We start from the raw sequence: 16778 nt of genomic DNA on the forward strand, positions 1-16778 counted from the left end.
TTCAACACTCTGTAAGCTTTTGAAGTGAGTGAATAACCAAGAAAAATTCCTTCATCTGCTTTGATGTCAAACTTGTTTCGGTTCTCCTTTGAATTAAAGATGAAGCACCTTGAACCGAACACATGGAAAAATTTGACGTTGGGCTTTCGATTGTTTATGATCTCGTATGAAGTGATTGAGAATCTCTTGTTGAGCAAAGATCGGTTCTGAGTGTAGCACGCGGCTGCAACTGCATCAGCCCAGAAGTATAACGGAAGAGAAGCGAAACTGAGCATGGTTCTGGCTGCCTCACACAAAGAACAGTTTCGTCTTTCAACAATCCCATTCTGTTGTGGTGTATAAGGAGCCGAATAATTGTGAGTTATCCCCTTGTCAGCCAAAAAGTCCTCAAAATCGTTATTCTTGAATTCCAGACTGTTGTCACTTATGATATTCCTCACCGTCTTTCTCAGCTGCACTTCCACTTGCTTGATAAATGTCTTCAACTTGGGAGTTGCATCTGATTTCTGTTTAAGAAAGAAAACCCAAGTGGAGCGCGAAAAATCGTCTACAATAACAAGGATGTACTTACTACCACCGATGCTCTCGATAGCCGAAGGTCCACATAATTCAATGTGCAATAGTTCAAGAGCTTCAACAATCTTTGTATTGATTCTTATAGGATGGCTCTTTCTGCTTTGTTTACCCATCTCGCACGCTGCACACAGATGTTCCTTGTCAAACTTGAGAAGAGGAAGGCCTCGAACGTGATCACCAAGCACCAACTTATTAATGTCTTTGAAGTTCAGGTGCGATAGACGTCGATGCCAGAACCAGCTTTCATCAGTGTTCGCCTTCGACAGTAGACATATTTCTGGTTTTTGTCACACCCCAAAACCAGAATGGCGGAAACGTTCTGGGGTGGAGGACGTCATGTATAGCATCACAACCAATGAATAACAGCAATCATAGCAACACAACCATTACAGTGAATACTTGAATAAAAATGTTTACATCAGTCTGTAACTTAGTTTGAATTACATCCAATAGTTTTGTATAGTAAAAACTTAAAAACTCTTAATGCTTCAGTTCCTTAAAATCCAGCAAGTACATGTCTACTGATTTCCTGAGAATACAAGCAGTTTGAAAATATCAGCATAAAGCTGGTGAGTTCATAAGCGATAATTTGTAATGAAAAATTTATTGATGAGCTAGCCGAAATGTTTGGGTAAGAAAATCCGATATCTTCTTTAGTGAAAAATGCAGTGTTATCGGTTCTATAATAGACCATGATTATCTGTATGCTTACAAGAAAATCCAATATTTTCCTTAGTGAAAATGTAGCGTTATTGATTTCGGGTTAAACCATGAATGTTCGTTTCTGAAAACTGTAGTGATACGCGAAAATACTACCTCATGTGACTAGCTAAAGTTAATTATGAAGTATAAGTATTTTGTATGTAAACCATAGTATAAATGGTTCCGTGTGAAAAACCCTGGCTCGGCCAGTATACGTAGTGAGTTTTAGTTCTATTTGGTATAAATAAAACCGTTGAAGAGTACCAAGTTGTAAAGTAAAGGTGATTTATACAGAATGTGAGTCGTATAACCATGCTTGATATGACTAGAGACCTTTCCAATGTTCTTCAGGCGTCGAGTTAAATGACATTTGTACATCTCAGGCGTGCCCGCCTAACTGTAGCTAGCAGTCCAGATGTGGGATTGTCAGTCCCGAATAGATCTATTCACAAATCTCACGCTCTCCCTCCAGGAGACTCTGGTTATACAGTGGTAGGATTTATCCCTGTACACCTAAGGGTACAGTAGTGAAGTAGCGCCTCACAGTATCGTACAATCTAGTTTACATGTAGTGTAGTAGCGTTCTACCATAGTGTAAATCCGTATGTAGACCGTGTATAGTGATAATTACAGTTATGAATACCATGATACAGTAGTGATGTAATCTGAAAACTGTTTCTCTCTTAGTGCACATGTTTAGTAGTGAAAGTTTCCGTACTTGTTATGTTTTAGAAAACCTCAAACTATACCGATTATAGTTTGCATGTAAAACGTAGCGGATAGCGTGTCCGGAAAAACTATGCAATTTTTAGTGAAAACGTCCCTTATGCTCAACACAGTACAAAAGAGATTTAAAGTATGAGTTTTGCATAAGTTTTATGTATATTCTTGAAAACATTTATGTTTAGCTTGTATTCCCCCTGAAAACATTAAAAATACGGAAAATGTAGGGGTATGAACTCACAGTTGTCGAGTGAAATCGTTGATGGAAATGAGATCCTCGAGTTGTTGCACGTGACACTTAACGAAATCCTATTATCAAATAAATATATATGTGACTAAATTAGCTATTTCGTTAGATAAAGTGTCAGAAAAAACTTGCATTCGGATGAGGAATGTTACCGGGACTTGCTTGAATCGAAGAAAAGAGGTTTTCAGCCAAAAATACCACCAAAAAGGTGTTTACGGTCGGAAAGGAGTTTACGGTTTCTGAATGCTTGGTGAGTTTACGGCCGTAAACTCAAGAACAGAGTTTACGGTCTTTGAAGGTTGGACCGTAAACTCAAGAACAGGGTTTACGGTTCTTGAAGGTGAACCGTAAACTCAAGAAAAATGGTGCTGGTTGCTGACTTCGAAGAGATGAGCGTTTCCAGACGTTCCAAAGGGCTCCAAACGTGGTTTTCTCGATGCTTTCCGGAGTTTGAAGCCGTTATAGGTGTTTACGGTCGAGATTCTTAGAGAGAGAAAGGGAGAGTGTCTGGCCAGAAATGTTCTAATGAAGGTGGAGGCATCACATTTATAGGGGTGAGGTGAGGGGCCCACTCGTCACTGACCGTAAACAGGTTTACGGTTATAATCCCGCTTAGACTGGAAAAGTTTGATTTTCGAGATTTTTGGGTTTTTACGCGATTTTTGGTTCCTACTTGCAAAATAATTTAATATAACTAAATCATTTTCTAAACCAAAAAAAAAAAAGTTTGACGGAAAAGTTAACGAATTTTGAAACTTTATTAACGGAAATAGCGTAACAGAAACGGACAAAGTTTCGGGTTGTCACATCATCCCCCCGTTAGAGGGAATTTCGTCCCGAAATTCGAACCTAGAATACAAATCATGGATTAGGAAAGAGATGCAGATACTTCTGTTTCATCTGATCCTCGCGCTCCCAAGTGAATTCAGGTCCCCGCTTGGCATTCCAGCGGACCTTCACTATCGGGATGCGAATTTGTTTCATTCGTTTGATCTCTTGATCCATGATTTCGACAGGTTCTTCCACGAAGTTGAGGTTCTCGTTGATTTCAATCTCGTCGAGGGGAATTACAAGTGTCTCATCGGACATACACTTCTTTCGGATTGACACGTGGAAAACAGGATGGATGTTGCTAAGCTCTCGCGGTAACTGAAGTTTGTATGCAACGGGACCGATCCTAGCAAGGATCTCGAGTGGTCCAATGTACCTTGGGTTTAGCTTTCCACGCTTTCCAAATCGTATCATGCCTTTCCAGGGCGACACCTTCAAAAGGACGCGGTCACCAACCTGAAACTCCAAGGGTTTTCATCTCTTATCAGCGTAGCTCTTTTGTCTATCTCGTGAGGCTTTCAGTCGTTCTCGGATTTGTACAATCTTCTCAATTGTCTCTCGGATGATCTCAGGACCAGTGAGAGTACTGTTAGGGATTTGACCCCTGGCTAGCTGCGTGTCGCCCACCTCAGCCCAACACAGAGGGGATCTGCACTTACGACCATAGAGGGCTTCAAACGGCGCAGCCTTGATGCTGGTATGGTAGCTGTTGTTGTAGGAAAATTCAACCAAAGGAATATGAGTGTCCCATGACGCGCCGAAATCGATGACGCAGGCTCTCAACATGTCTTCCAACGTTTGAATTGTTCTCTCACTCTGTCCATCAGTCTGCGGATGATAAGCCGAGCTCATATCCAACTTAGTTCCAAGAGCTTTCTGCAGTGACTTCCAGAACCTCGATGTAAACCTGCTATCTCGATCGGAGATAATGGATGCAGGTACACCATGAAGGCGAACTATTTCTTGCAGGTATAATCGGGTAAGTCTCTCCATCTTGAAGTTTTCTTTGATTGGTAGGAAGTGGGCGGATTTTGTCAACCGATCGACTATTACCCAAATGGCGTCGTGCCCACTCGGAGATCTGGGTAACTTGGTGATAAAATCCATGGTTATCCTTTCCCACTTCCACTCGGGTATTTCCGGCTGCTGAAGTAAACCCGAGGGCTTCTGATATTCTACTTTCACCTTGGCACAAGTCAGGCACTTGCCCACGAAAGTAGCAATTTCCGCTTTCATGTTTGGCCACCAATAGAGCTGTTTAAGATCCAAGTACATCTTGTCCGAACCTGGGTGAACGGAGTATTTCGTCTTGTGAGCTTCGTTTATGATCACCTCTCTGTAACCGCCGTACCTTGGGGTCCAGATCCGGTTCATGAAATAGTACACTCTGTTTTCCTTGAGCTCTAAGTTCTTGTCCATTCCTCGCAGTGACTCATTTGCCACGTTCTCCGCTTTCAAGGCTTCCACCTGAGCCTCCCCTATTTGCGCGGATAGATGGGAATGGATGGTCATTGTTAGTGCCTTCACTTTACGCCCTGAATACTCCTTTCGACTGAGGGCGTCTGCTACCACATTGGCCTTCCCGGGATGATAGCGAATTTCACACTCGTAGTCACTGAGTAGCTCGACCCATCGTCGCTGTCTCATGTTTAACTCCTTCTGATCAAAGATGTGCTGCAAGCTCTTATGGTTGGTGAATATAGTGCACTTGGTTCCGTAGAGATAGTGTCTCCAGATCTTTAACGCAAAGACCACTGCTCCCAATTCCAAATCATGAGTTGTGTAATTGACCTCGTGCGTTTTCAACTGCCTCGAGGCGTAGGCGATGACCTTTCCTCGCTGCATGAGCACACAGCCTAGGCCCTTATTAGATGCATCACAGTAGACAACGAAATCCTCCGTCCCTTCGGGCAGGGACAGGATAGGTGCACTGCACAGGGCCTGCTTCAATGTTTGAAATGCAGTGTCTTGCTTGGCTCCCCAACTGAAGGTTACCCCCTTATGCGTCAGGGTAGTTAAAGGCTTAGCAATTCTGGAGAAGTTCTGGATGAACCTGCGATAATAGCCCGCGAGACCCATGAATTGCCGGATTTCTGTGGGTGTCTTTGGCGCAGACCAATTCTCAATCGCTTTGATCTTGAAAGGGTCCACGTGTATTCCTTCCTTTCTAATCACGTGTCCAAGGAAATTCACCCTCCTGATCCAGAATTCGCACTTCGAGAATTTCGCGTATAGCTTTTCTGCCCTTAACGTTTCCAACACCTGCCTTAGGTGCTGTTTATGGTCATCCTCATTCCGCGAATAGACAAGTATATCGTCAATGAACACAATTACAAACTTGTATAAGAAAGGGCGGCACACTCGATTCATCAGATCCATGAATACTGCCGGTGCGTTGGTTAGACCAAAGGGCATTACTACAAACTCGTAGTGTCCATAGCGAGTTCGGAATGCTGTTTTGGGCACATCATCCTCATGAACTCGTAACTGATGGTACCCTGATCTTAGATCGATCTTTGAGAAAAAGCTGGCTCCCTGAAGTTGGTCGAAGAGATCGTCGATTCTGGGTAATGGATATCAGTTCTTGATGGTAAGCTTATTCAGCTCTCGGTAGTCAATGCACATCCGAAAGGATCCATCTTTCTTTTTCACGAATAAGATTAGAGCTCCCCAGGGTGAGGAACTTGGCCTTATGAATCCTTTGCTGATCAGCTCATTGAGCTGACTGGATAATTCTTGCATTTCCGCTGGCGCTAAACGGTAAGGAGACTTAGCTACAGGAGTAGCTCCGGAGATCAAGTCGATATGAAACTCGACTTGGCGTTTGGAAGGGATTCCTGGGAGATCTTCAGGGTAGACATCAGGAAAATTGCAGACTTCGGGGATGCTCTCGAGGTCTTTAACTTTCTGCATCTCATCGACAACATGAGCTAGGAATGCATGGCACTCCTTCCGCAGATACTTCTGAGCTTTGATGCACGAGATGATACGAAGGTTCGAGCTAGGCTTATCTTCGTAAACCATAAGGGTTTTGCCAGAGGGAAGATTGAGACGGATAGCCTTCTCGAAGCAAAGAATATCAGCACGATTGGAGCTTAACCAGTCCATGCCGATAATGACGTCGAAACTCTTGATGGACACAGGCATAAGGTTGATAGGAAAAGAATAATTGTTTAGAGTAAGAGTACAACTTATGAATATATCGTTAGTGCTCTCCTTATTTCCATTAGCCATCTCGACGGTAAATGTTTCGGTTAGAGGTTGGGATTTACATTTGATTAGATGCTTGAATGTATGACTAACAAAACTCCTCTCCGCACCAGAATTGAAGAGAATGCATGTATAAGAGTTGTCAAGGAGGAATGTACCCGAAACAACGGTAGGATCAGCAACTGCTTCCTCCTGTCCCATCACCAAAACTATTCCTGTATTGCCCCCAGTTGCTTCCTTGGGGCAGTTTCTCCTGAAGTGCCCAGCCTCTCCACATCCATAACAAGTTTGACCAGCGCCCGCTCCCGGAGCCTGGTTGGTTGGTTGAGCCGGTGTCCTGCAGTATCAAACTGTGTGTCCTTTCTTTCCACAGTTGTTGCAACTCAACTCACGGCAGGGTCCGTGATGGTGGAAGTTACATTTGTTGCACAGGGGTAACTTTCCAGCGTAACCATCGGTAGGAGATTGGATGGTTGGAACAGCAGTGGGAGTAGCAGCAGCAGCAACAACAGCATGAACTGCCACTATTTGCTGTTTCTTGGAGAGCTCCTGCGAAGACTGACCCTTCCGTTTGTTACCAAACTTTTTCTTCTTCCCACCGCTTTCCTTTGGTGGCTCTGCGACAGCTGCTGCCTCATCCAGATCGATTCCATGATCGATCAGGGTTTGTGCTATATCATTGGCGCTTTCAAATGTGGTCGGCCTAGCAGCCAAGACATTCCCTTTTGTTGGTTGTGTCAGTCCCCAAATGTACCTTTCGATTTTCTTGCTTTCTGGGGTGACCATTCACGGACAGAGAAGCGCCAGGTCACAGAATCTAGCAGTGTAAGCAGCGATGTCGGAACCCTTCATCTTCAAGTTCCAGAGTTCGTGTTCGAACTTTTGCACTTCGCCCCTTGGGCAGTACTCCGCGAGCATGAGTTCCTTCAGTCTTTCCCAACCCATGGCATTAGCCACTGGTAGAGTTAGGGTTTTGCCTCGACCATTCCACCAGGTCAAGGCTCTGTCGGTGAAGGTGCAGGCGACAAACTTCACCTTGTTGGCTTCCGAACAGGCGCAAATTTCGAAGATGGATTCGATTTTCTCGAACCATCGAGTCAGAGCGATGACACCTCCATTTCCATCGAAGGACTTGGGCTTTGCAGTCATGAAGTTCTTGTAGGAACACTCCTTTTGTTGTCCCTGACTTCCATCTTGTCTCTGCGGGTCGGTTCCACCTCCAGCCCCACCAGCGTTCACTTGTGCCAATGCTGCAGTCACGGCGACTGTAACTGCTGCCTGGAACATGACGGGATCGAATTGAGGAGGTGGTGGTGGTGGCCGAGTGTCGTCGTTCCTTCTGTTGGGTCTTGGTCGAGGAGGCATCTTGTTCTAGAAACAATCAGGAAGAAGAGGATGGTAAGTCCTCGAGAGATATATATATAACAAGATATACCTCATCCAGATAATAAAAGTATACTACCGAGTGATAAGCACAGAAAGGTTACTGACGCAAGTAAGTTATCGATTAAGGAAGAAGAAGTAGCAATGCTTAGAGTGAATCTGTATACTGAGTTTGGCTCTAGCGAAAATACTCCTATAGTATTTTATGCGAAATGATTTTTGGTAAGTTTTAGGCCTGTTGTAACACCACAGTCACTCCCAAGCACATGTTGGTCATGTCTCGACTGAATATAGTTGATCAGGCTATATTCACCTAGACATGATTACATAACTGCCCAGGTTTAACCGCAGCGTTCCAACATCCAAATACTTTTTGTTTTGCTCTACTAGTGACACGAATTCTGTTATGTATGCATGCTCGTATACTTTTTATAAAAATACTTATATTTTTGAAAGTATACTTTTAGCGTAGAGCACTTAGGCCCCTTAGCGTTTATAGTTGTATACCACGTAAGGTTCGGTATACTAGTTCACTATAAACAAGGGCTCTGATACCAATCTGTCACACCCCAAAACCAGAATGGCGGAAACGTTCTGGGGTGGAGGACGTCATGTATAGCATCACAACCAATGAATAACAGCAATCATAGCAACACAACCATTACAGTGAATACTTGAATAAAAATGTTTACATCAGTCTGTAACTTAGTTTGAATTACATCCAATAGTTTTGTATAGTAAAAACTTAAAAACTCTTAATGCTTCAGTTCCTCAAAATCCAGCAAGTACCTGTCTACTGATTTCCTGAGAATACAAGCAGTTTGAAAATATCAGCATAAAGCTGGTGAGTTCATAAGCGATAATTTGTAATGAAAAATTTATTGATGAGCTAGCCGAAATGTTTGGGTAAGAAAATCCGATATCTTCTTTAGTGAAAAATGCAGTGTTATCGGTTCTGTAATAGACCATGATTATCTGTATGCTTACAAGAAAATCCAATATTTTCTTTAGTGAAAATGTAGCGTTATTGATTTCGGGTTAAACCATGAATGTTCGTTTCTGAAAACTGTAGTGATACGCGAAAATACTACCTCATGTGACTAGCTAAAGTTAATTATGAAGTATAAGTATTTTGTATGTAAACCATAGTATAAATGGTTCCGTGTGAAAAACCCTGGCTCGGCCAGTATACGTAGTGAGTTTTAGTTCTATTTGGTATAAATAAAACCGTTGAAGAGTACCAAGTTGTAAAGTAAAGGTGATTTATACATAATGTGAGTCGTATAACCATGCTTGATATGACTAGAGACCTTTCCAACGTTCTTCATGATGGGTTTTAGGTACAACAAATAAACTAGAAACAATTCCTAAGTTCACATGCAACCTACTTTGGATCTATGTTTTAACTATTGAACATACAACTTTGAATTGCAAAACAAGAACCCTAGAGGAGAGAGACTAATTTCGAAATTAACAAACTAGGGTTTAGGGTTTACATACCTTTCAATTGTTATAGCAAACAATTGATAATCCCTTGATCTTGATCTTGATCTTGATCTTCTTGGAAACTTTAGCACCACAAGTGTAATGCCTCTAATGGAATCACACCCAAACTAGCAAGAAGGAAAGTAGAAGAGAGAAAGGAGAGGGAGTATGCAAAATCTCGGCCTTAGGGTTTCTTCAAAAGAAAGAGTGACCAAAAACATGAACCAGGAGGCTCCTTATATAGCTGAGGGATTTAGGGTTTAAGGGAAACCCTAGTTATCCTTTGCTTAGGGCCTAAGCAAACCCAAGGGCCTTATCCAAGCCCCTATGGACGAAATTATTAGGGTTTCCCCTAAAGATTTCGTCCACCCTCTTCCAAGGGGGTTCTAGAGCCTTCCACTCAACTATTAGATAATTGCAAACTAGTCCCTGCACCTTATAATTAATTCTTTTAACCCCAAAATCAATTCTGATTAATTTCTGGCTAACAATTAATTAAACATAATGATTTCTAATTAATATATTAATCCATTAACATATTAATAAATCATTTATATATATATTAATTTATTAATCTTATAAATTAATATCTCTCCTTTCATAATTTCCTTGTCCAGTTGCTAGGTTGAGGGCAACCCAAAAGGACTGTGCTGCTATCAATTCAAGTACATACCAATTATAGTTATGGGCTTAGACACCTAATCCAACAGTCTCCCACTTGGATAAGTCTGTAACTATAATTGCTAGTATGCCTTCTAAATTTGACCAGCAAATTGTAGCTTCCAAAAAGCTGCTGCCGAACTCTGACCCAGTCAGTTATGTGTCCTAAGATAAGTGATCATATAACCCTTCGTTCTGCATGATATCCCCAGACAAAAGACATGGAATGTAATCAATCTCTTTGTCCAGAATCTATGTTTCCCGATTCCTGATTTGTGATGATGAAAGACTTCTAATCGAACACATCAATTCAGTCCTGGCTGGGCCCAGCACATAAGTCAACACCAAATCATCGAGGGGCCCACAGATATCGCTTTTCCTGTTAGGGCAAAAGGAACGAATAAACGTTGACTCATATGCTTGTATCTTTTACTCATCAAATTATGCATGACAATACGTTTTATAACACCAAGTTACTGATGCGTTTTCGTATCACCAATGCACAACCGACTTGTAAATTACAACTCATATATCTTCGTTTCAAGATTATAAGATATTATCGTCTCAGTATTACTCGTGATGAATTCCATGAAGTAATACTCTGAGCGAGGGTTTATCCAATACTCAAATCTCAATTTCTGAGTACTCATGAACGTTGCAGCAATTCTATTGCCATGTCTATCCTTAGACAATCTGCAATCCAATTCATGACAGTCTTAATTCACTACTTACTTCCAAGAGTACGAGCGACTGTGGAGTTTGAATAATCTCATTATTCAGGAAGTAAAACATGCAAAAAAGAAACACAATAATAAACAATCGACAAAAGGTAGTAGCCAAACTTATAAATAATACTTTATTATTTAATCACCAAAGGTCAATTACATTTACTTTGTTACAAGTTTCAAAAACTAATCTAACTACTAAAACTAATATCATCTTTCAGTCCTATGCTCCGAGCATGCTGAATATGCTTAGCCCTACTCAGACCCTTTGTGAGGGGATCTGCTGGGTTATCTTTAGATGACACCCTCTTTACTATAAGATGGCCTTCTTCAACTCTATGTCTGATGAAATGGTACTTTCTGTCGATATGTCTGGTCTTACCATGATCTCTCGGTTCCTTTGTCAAGGCAACCGCTCCTTCATTATCGCAGAACAGTTCCATAGGCTCCTGGATGGTTGGAACAACTCCGAGATCCCCGATGAAGTTCCTCAACCAAGCTGCTTCTTTCGACGCTTCACTTGCTGCAATGTACTCTGATTCACAAGTAGAATCAGCCACCGTATTTTGCTTGGAACTCTTCCAAGTAACTGCTCCTCCATTCAGTAAAAATACCCAGCCCGACTGAGAACGGAAGTTATCTCTATCCGTCTGAAAGCTGGCATCACTGTAACCATCTACTCTCAAAGTATCACTGCCACCAAGCACAAGAACCCAGTCCTTTGTCCTTCGCAAATACTTGAGTATATTCTTAACTGCTATCCAATGAGCTCTACCTGGGTTTCCCTGATAACGACTGACCATGCTCAAAGCAAATGCCACATCAGGGCGAGTACACGTCATAGCGTACATGATCGATCCGACAGCGGAAGCATAAGGTACACGACTCATGTCATCTATTTCAACATCTGTACTCGGGCATTGAGTCTTACTCAATTTGGTATTGCTCTGGATAGGTAGCTCTCCCTTCTTGGAATTTTCCATACTAAACCTCTTTAGTACCTTATCCAAGTATGTGCTCTGACTAAGTCCAATTAGTCTCTTCTTTCTATCTCTCAATATTCTAATCCCAAGAATATAGGCAGCTTCTCCAAGGTCTTTCATGGCAAAACACTTTCCAAGCCAAGACTTAACTTCTTTCAAGGTTGGAACGTCGTTACCAATGAGTAATATGTCATCGACATACAACACCAGAAAAGTTACTATACTCCCACTAGCCTTGATATACACACATAACTCATCTTCACTTCTAGAGAAACCAAACTCTTTGACTTTCTCATGGAAGCAAAGATTCCAACTGCGAGATGCTTGTTTCAATCCATAAATGGATTTCTCAAGCTTGCACACTCTATTGGGGAACTTCGCATCAACAAAACCCTCTGGCTGACTCATGTAAACATCTTCAGCCAACTTCCCATTAAGGAAAGCAGTTTTGACATCCATCTGCCAGATTTCATAATCATGAAAGGCAGCTATGGCGAGCAATATCCTAATAGATTTAATCTTAGCCACTAGCGAGAAGGTCTCATCATAGTCAACCCCTGGGGTTTGAGTGAAACCTTTTGCAACCAGTCGAGCCTTGAATGTGTGCACATTTCCATCCATGTCTGTCTTCTTCTTGAAGATCCATTTGCACCCAACTGTCTTACGACCTAGTGCACTATCAACCAAATTCCAAACTTGGTTGTCATACATGGACTTAATCTCACTGTCCATTGCCTCTTTCCACTTGGAAGCCTATGGGCCTTCCATTGCTTCCTTATAAGTGACTGGTTCATCTAAGTTTACCAGTGTTCTGTCACTTATGAATGTGTCACCATCTGAAGTAATATGAAAACCATACAACTCAGGTGGCACACTCACCCTAGTGGATCTTCTAAGAGGTAATGAGTTATCGATTGGTTCAACAGGAACTGTTTCCTCTGGTTGAGTGCTAGTGTCATCTAAGGTTCCTTCATTGGCTGACTCTTGAATTTCTTCAAGGTCAATAGTGCTCCCACTGTCCTCTTTGAATATGAGCTCTCTTTCAAGAAAGACTCCTCTTCGTGCTACAAAGACCACGTTCTCACTAGGCCTGTAGAACAAATATCCAAAAGACTGCTTTTGGTAACCAATGAAAACACATTTCTCACTTCTAGCTGCTAGCTTGTCGTGAGTCTCTCGTCTTACAAAAGCTTCACAACCCCAGACTTTAATGTGTGCTAACGAGGGAACTTTCCCTGTCCACATTTCGTGAGGTGTTTTGGCAACCTTCTTTGTAGGGACAAGATTGAGGATGTGGGCGGCTGTCTCTAAGGCATACCCCCAGAAGTGAATAGGAAGCGAAGCCCGACTCATCATAGAACGAACCATGTCTAACAAGGTTCGATTGCACCTCTCAGCTACACCATTTAACTGTGGTGTCCTAGGAGGAGTCAATTGTGAGACTATCCCACATTCTTTCAGATAGTCGTTAAACTCGATACTAAGATACTCCCCGCCTCTATCGGATCTAAGTATCTTTATCTTTCTGCCCAATTGATTTTCGACTTCATGCTTAAACTCTTTGAACTTTTCAAAAGTTTCTGACTTATGCTTGATCAAGTAGATATATCCATATCTGCTATAATCGTCAGTGAAAGTCACATAGAATCGATTAGCATCTCTTGTAGTTGATCTGAAGGGCCCACACACATCCGTGTGTATGAGATCCAACAGACCTTCACCTCTTTCACAAGACCCTGTGAATGGTGATTTTGTCATCTTTCCCAAAAGACAAGATTCACACATGTCATCTGACTTTAGGTCAAATGATTCCAACACTCCATCCTTTTGGAGTTGGGCTATGCGTTTCTTGTTGATGTGTCCAAGACGACAATGCCACAAGCATGCCTTGTCTACACTATTAGACAAGTCAATATTAAGTACACTATTTCCTAGGCTATCAACACAAGTCACTGTTTCATACACACCATTACAAGGTAAAGCTTCAAACATAAAAACACCATTCTTATAAACAGAAATTGAACCATTCAAATCATTAAAAGAATATGTAAAACCTTGTCTGAACAATGCATGAAATGAAATAATGTTTCTCGTCATCTCAGACGAATAGCAACAATTTATTAAATCTAATCTAACATCATTACTAAGCAGAAGCTGATAAACTCCGATCTTGGTTACTGGTGAAGACTTTCTGTTTCCCATGATCAGGTTTATCCTTCCTCGCTCTATCTCCTCACTTTCCTTTAGACCCTGCAAATCAGAACAGATATGAAAACCACATCCTGTATCAAGGACCCATGAACGAGAAGATAATGAGTTATTAGCAGAAATAGTGTAAATACCTGCCGAAGATGGCTTCACTTTGCCATCCTTGATATCTTGCAGATACTGTGGGCAAGATCTCTTCCAATGCCCTTTTTGGTTGCAGTAAAAGCAAACTGCCTCTTTTGGATCAGAAACATGGGGAGTGGAACCATTGGGCTTAGCCTTTGGGCCATTACTAGATGACCCAGCTTGAGCCTTGCTCTTCCAGTTTTGCTTGGGAGGACCTTTCCTCTTTTTCCCCTTTCCCTGTCCAATAGCCAAAACAGGGGCACTCGTAGGTGTGGAGGGTATACTTTTACCCTTCATCCCTGCCTCAACTGTCTGCAACAAGTTGTGCAATTGGGCCAAGGTCTGCTCAGTATTGTTCAAATGGTAAGTTAGAATAAACTGACAATAACATTCAGGAAGTGAGTTCAAAACCATGTCAATGGCCAATTCCTCATCAAAGTGAATATTAAGCTTGACCAAACGCTCTATGTAGCGTTGCATTCTTTGCACATGTGACACAACTGACTCCCCATCTTTCATCTTGCAAGCCATGAGTGACTTGACTACTTCGAACTTTTCTTGACGAGCTCGCTTATGGTACTTTTCTATAAGGTCCTTGTTCATCTCGAAAGGCCAGTAGTCCTTATAGTACCTCTGCAGTTCTGGGGACATAGTTGCCACCATGATGCATGCCACTTTGGTAGCATCATCGTAATGTTTCTTGTAGGCAGCAAGATCTTCAGGAGTAGCTTCATTCTCATCAAGCTCTTTGAGCTCCTTTTCAAGAACATATTCTTTGTTCTCGAAACGAAGAGCCATCTTGATGTTGCGCATCCAATCGTTATAGTTTGAGCCATCCATAACGACTTTGGAGCATATATTGAGCAAGGAGAAGTTCTGGTTGGAGGAGGATGAAGTAGAAGTGTTTCCAGGAGTAGACATCTGAAAAGAAAGAAAGTTTTAGTTAGATTTCAAGATACCTTAATAGAATAACCCAAAGATATAATATCAAGGTTAGGATCCAACTATGAAGATTCACAACTCAGAAATGGGATGCCGAGATCCAAGTGCAAATTTCATAAAGGTAGGCGAATGACGATTCACCAATTCCACCATTAGATGAAACAAACGAAGTGAAATTCCTAATTCTTTTGAGATACATTGAAACTATTCAATGGCATGTTTTAATCTCAGATTATGCTCTTTTATTTGTGACTGGGATGCCGAGGATCACAAACAAGATGTGAATAACCATGCAAATGTGCTTGGTAACCTCATTGTCTTTATCATTAACTATTGATGTGCTGGTAAACCACACACGCTCCATCAAAATGACAATTATGAGATACCCATTACTACTCTTTATTGGTGCCTTTTAGTGTGCTGGTTAACCACACACGCTCCACTAACGACCAATAAAGCATAATGTGCAATTTCATGGATTAGCATACTTTTCACATTTTTCCTAAAGTAACTAGAGTTGGGATTTTGAAAATAATGTTCTAGTACTTTTAATATCATTATACTTTTAATGAGAAGTAGTTGTCCTATCAAATCCGTTATGCTAACGACCCTCCACTAATCAAGGAAGCGGTGGGTGAGAGTGGACACCCATTCAACTACCATTTTATAGGCAGTTTCCTTATACCCCCCTTATAGATTAGCTTCGTGAATGAGGCATACTAGCGATTTGACTGACCATGTTCTTATACATATATAATATTAAACTTTTAATTATAATATATATATAAGGTGTGTTTTAAAACATTTTAAAACTTCAAGGGTTTATAAATTTCGAAATTTAAGCTATTAAATTTAAATTTAAATAAACCAATTAACTAGATTTAATATTTATCTTTTAATTAACTATTAATCAAATTATTAAATCTTGTAAGGATTATCTAATTAAATTAATCCATTAATTTAATCCTAATCCTTATCCCTCTAAATTTCGAAAATTAGGGTAAGGATAATTATCCAATTAATCTAATTAAGTAACAATTATCCAAAACAAGAAACCCTAGTTATCCTCTAGCATATTTCGAAGTTTTCAAGGGAGGAGGCTAGGGTTTTCAAAACCCTAACCCTAATTTCGATTAGGGTTCTTTGGAGGCTAGGGTTTTCGAAAAAACCCTTTGATCCAAAACCCTAGAAATTGAAAATTTGGCCTTTAGGGTTTAATAGCTATAAACCCTAATTTGCAATTCAACAATTGTAGCAATTCAATTTAAAACAATAATGGCTCTGATACCACTGATGGGTTTTAGGTACAACAAATAAACTAGAAACAATTCCTAAGTTCACATGCAACCTACTTTGGATCTATGTTTTAACTATTGAACATACAACTTTGAATTGCAAAACAAGAACCCTAGAGGAGAGAGACTAATTTCGAAATTAACAAACTAGGGTTTAGGGTTTACATACCTTTCAATTGTTATAGCAAACAATTGATAATCCCTTGATCTTGATCTTAATCTTCTTGGAAACTTTAGCACCACAAGTGTAATGCCTCTAATGGAATCACACCCAAACTAGCAAGAAGGAAAGTAGAAGAGAGAAAGGAGAGGGAGTATGCAAAATCTCGGCCTTAGGGTTTCTTCAAAAGAAAGAGTGACCAAAAACATGAACCAGGAGGCTCCTTATATAGCTGAGGGATTTAGGGTTTAAGGGAAACCCTAGTTATCCTTTGCTTAGGGCCTAAGCAAACCCAAGGGCCTTATCCAAGCCCCTATGGACGAAATTATTAGGGTTTCCCCTAAAGATTTCGTCCACCCTCTTCCAAGGGGGTTCTAGAGCCTTCCACTCAACTATTAGATAATTGCAAACTAGTCCCTGCACCTTATAATTAATTCTTTTAACCCCAAAATCAATTCTGATTAATTTCTGGCTAACAATTAATTAAACATAATGATTTCTAATTAATATATTAATCCATTA

Source organism: Lactuca virosa, chromosome 2 (genome assembly GCF_052849685.1).
Source record: "Lactuca virosa cultivar CGN04683 chromosome 2, Lactuca_virosa_CGN04683_v6, whole genome shotgun sequence".
NCBI lineage: Eukaryota > Viridiplantae > Streptophyta > Magnoliopsida > Asterales > Asteraceae > Lactuca > Lactuca virosa.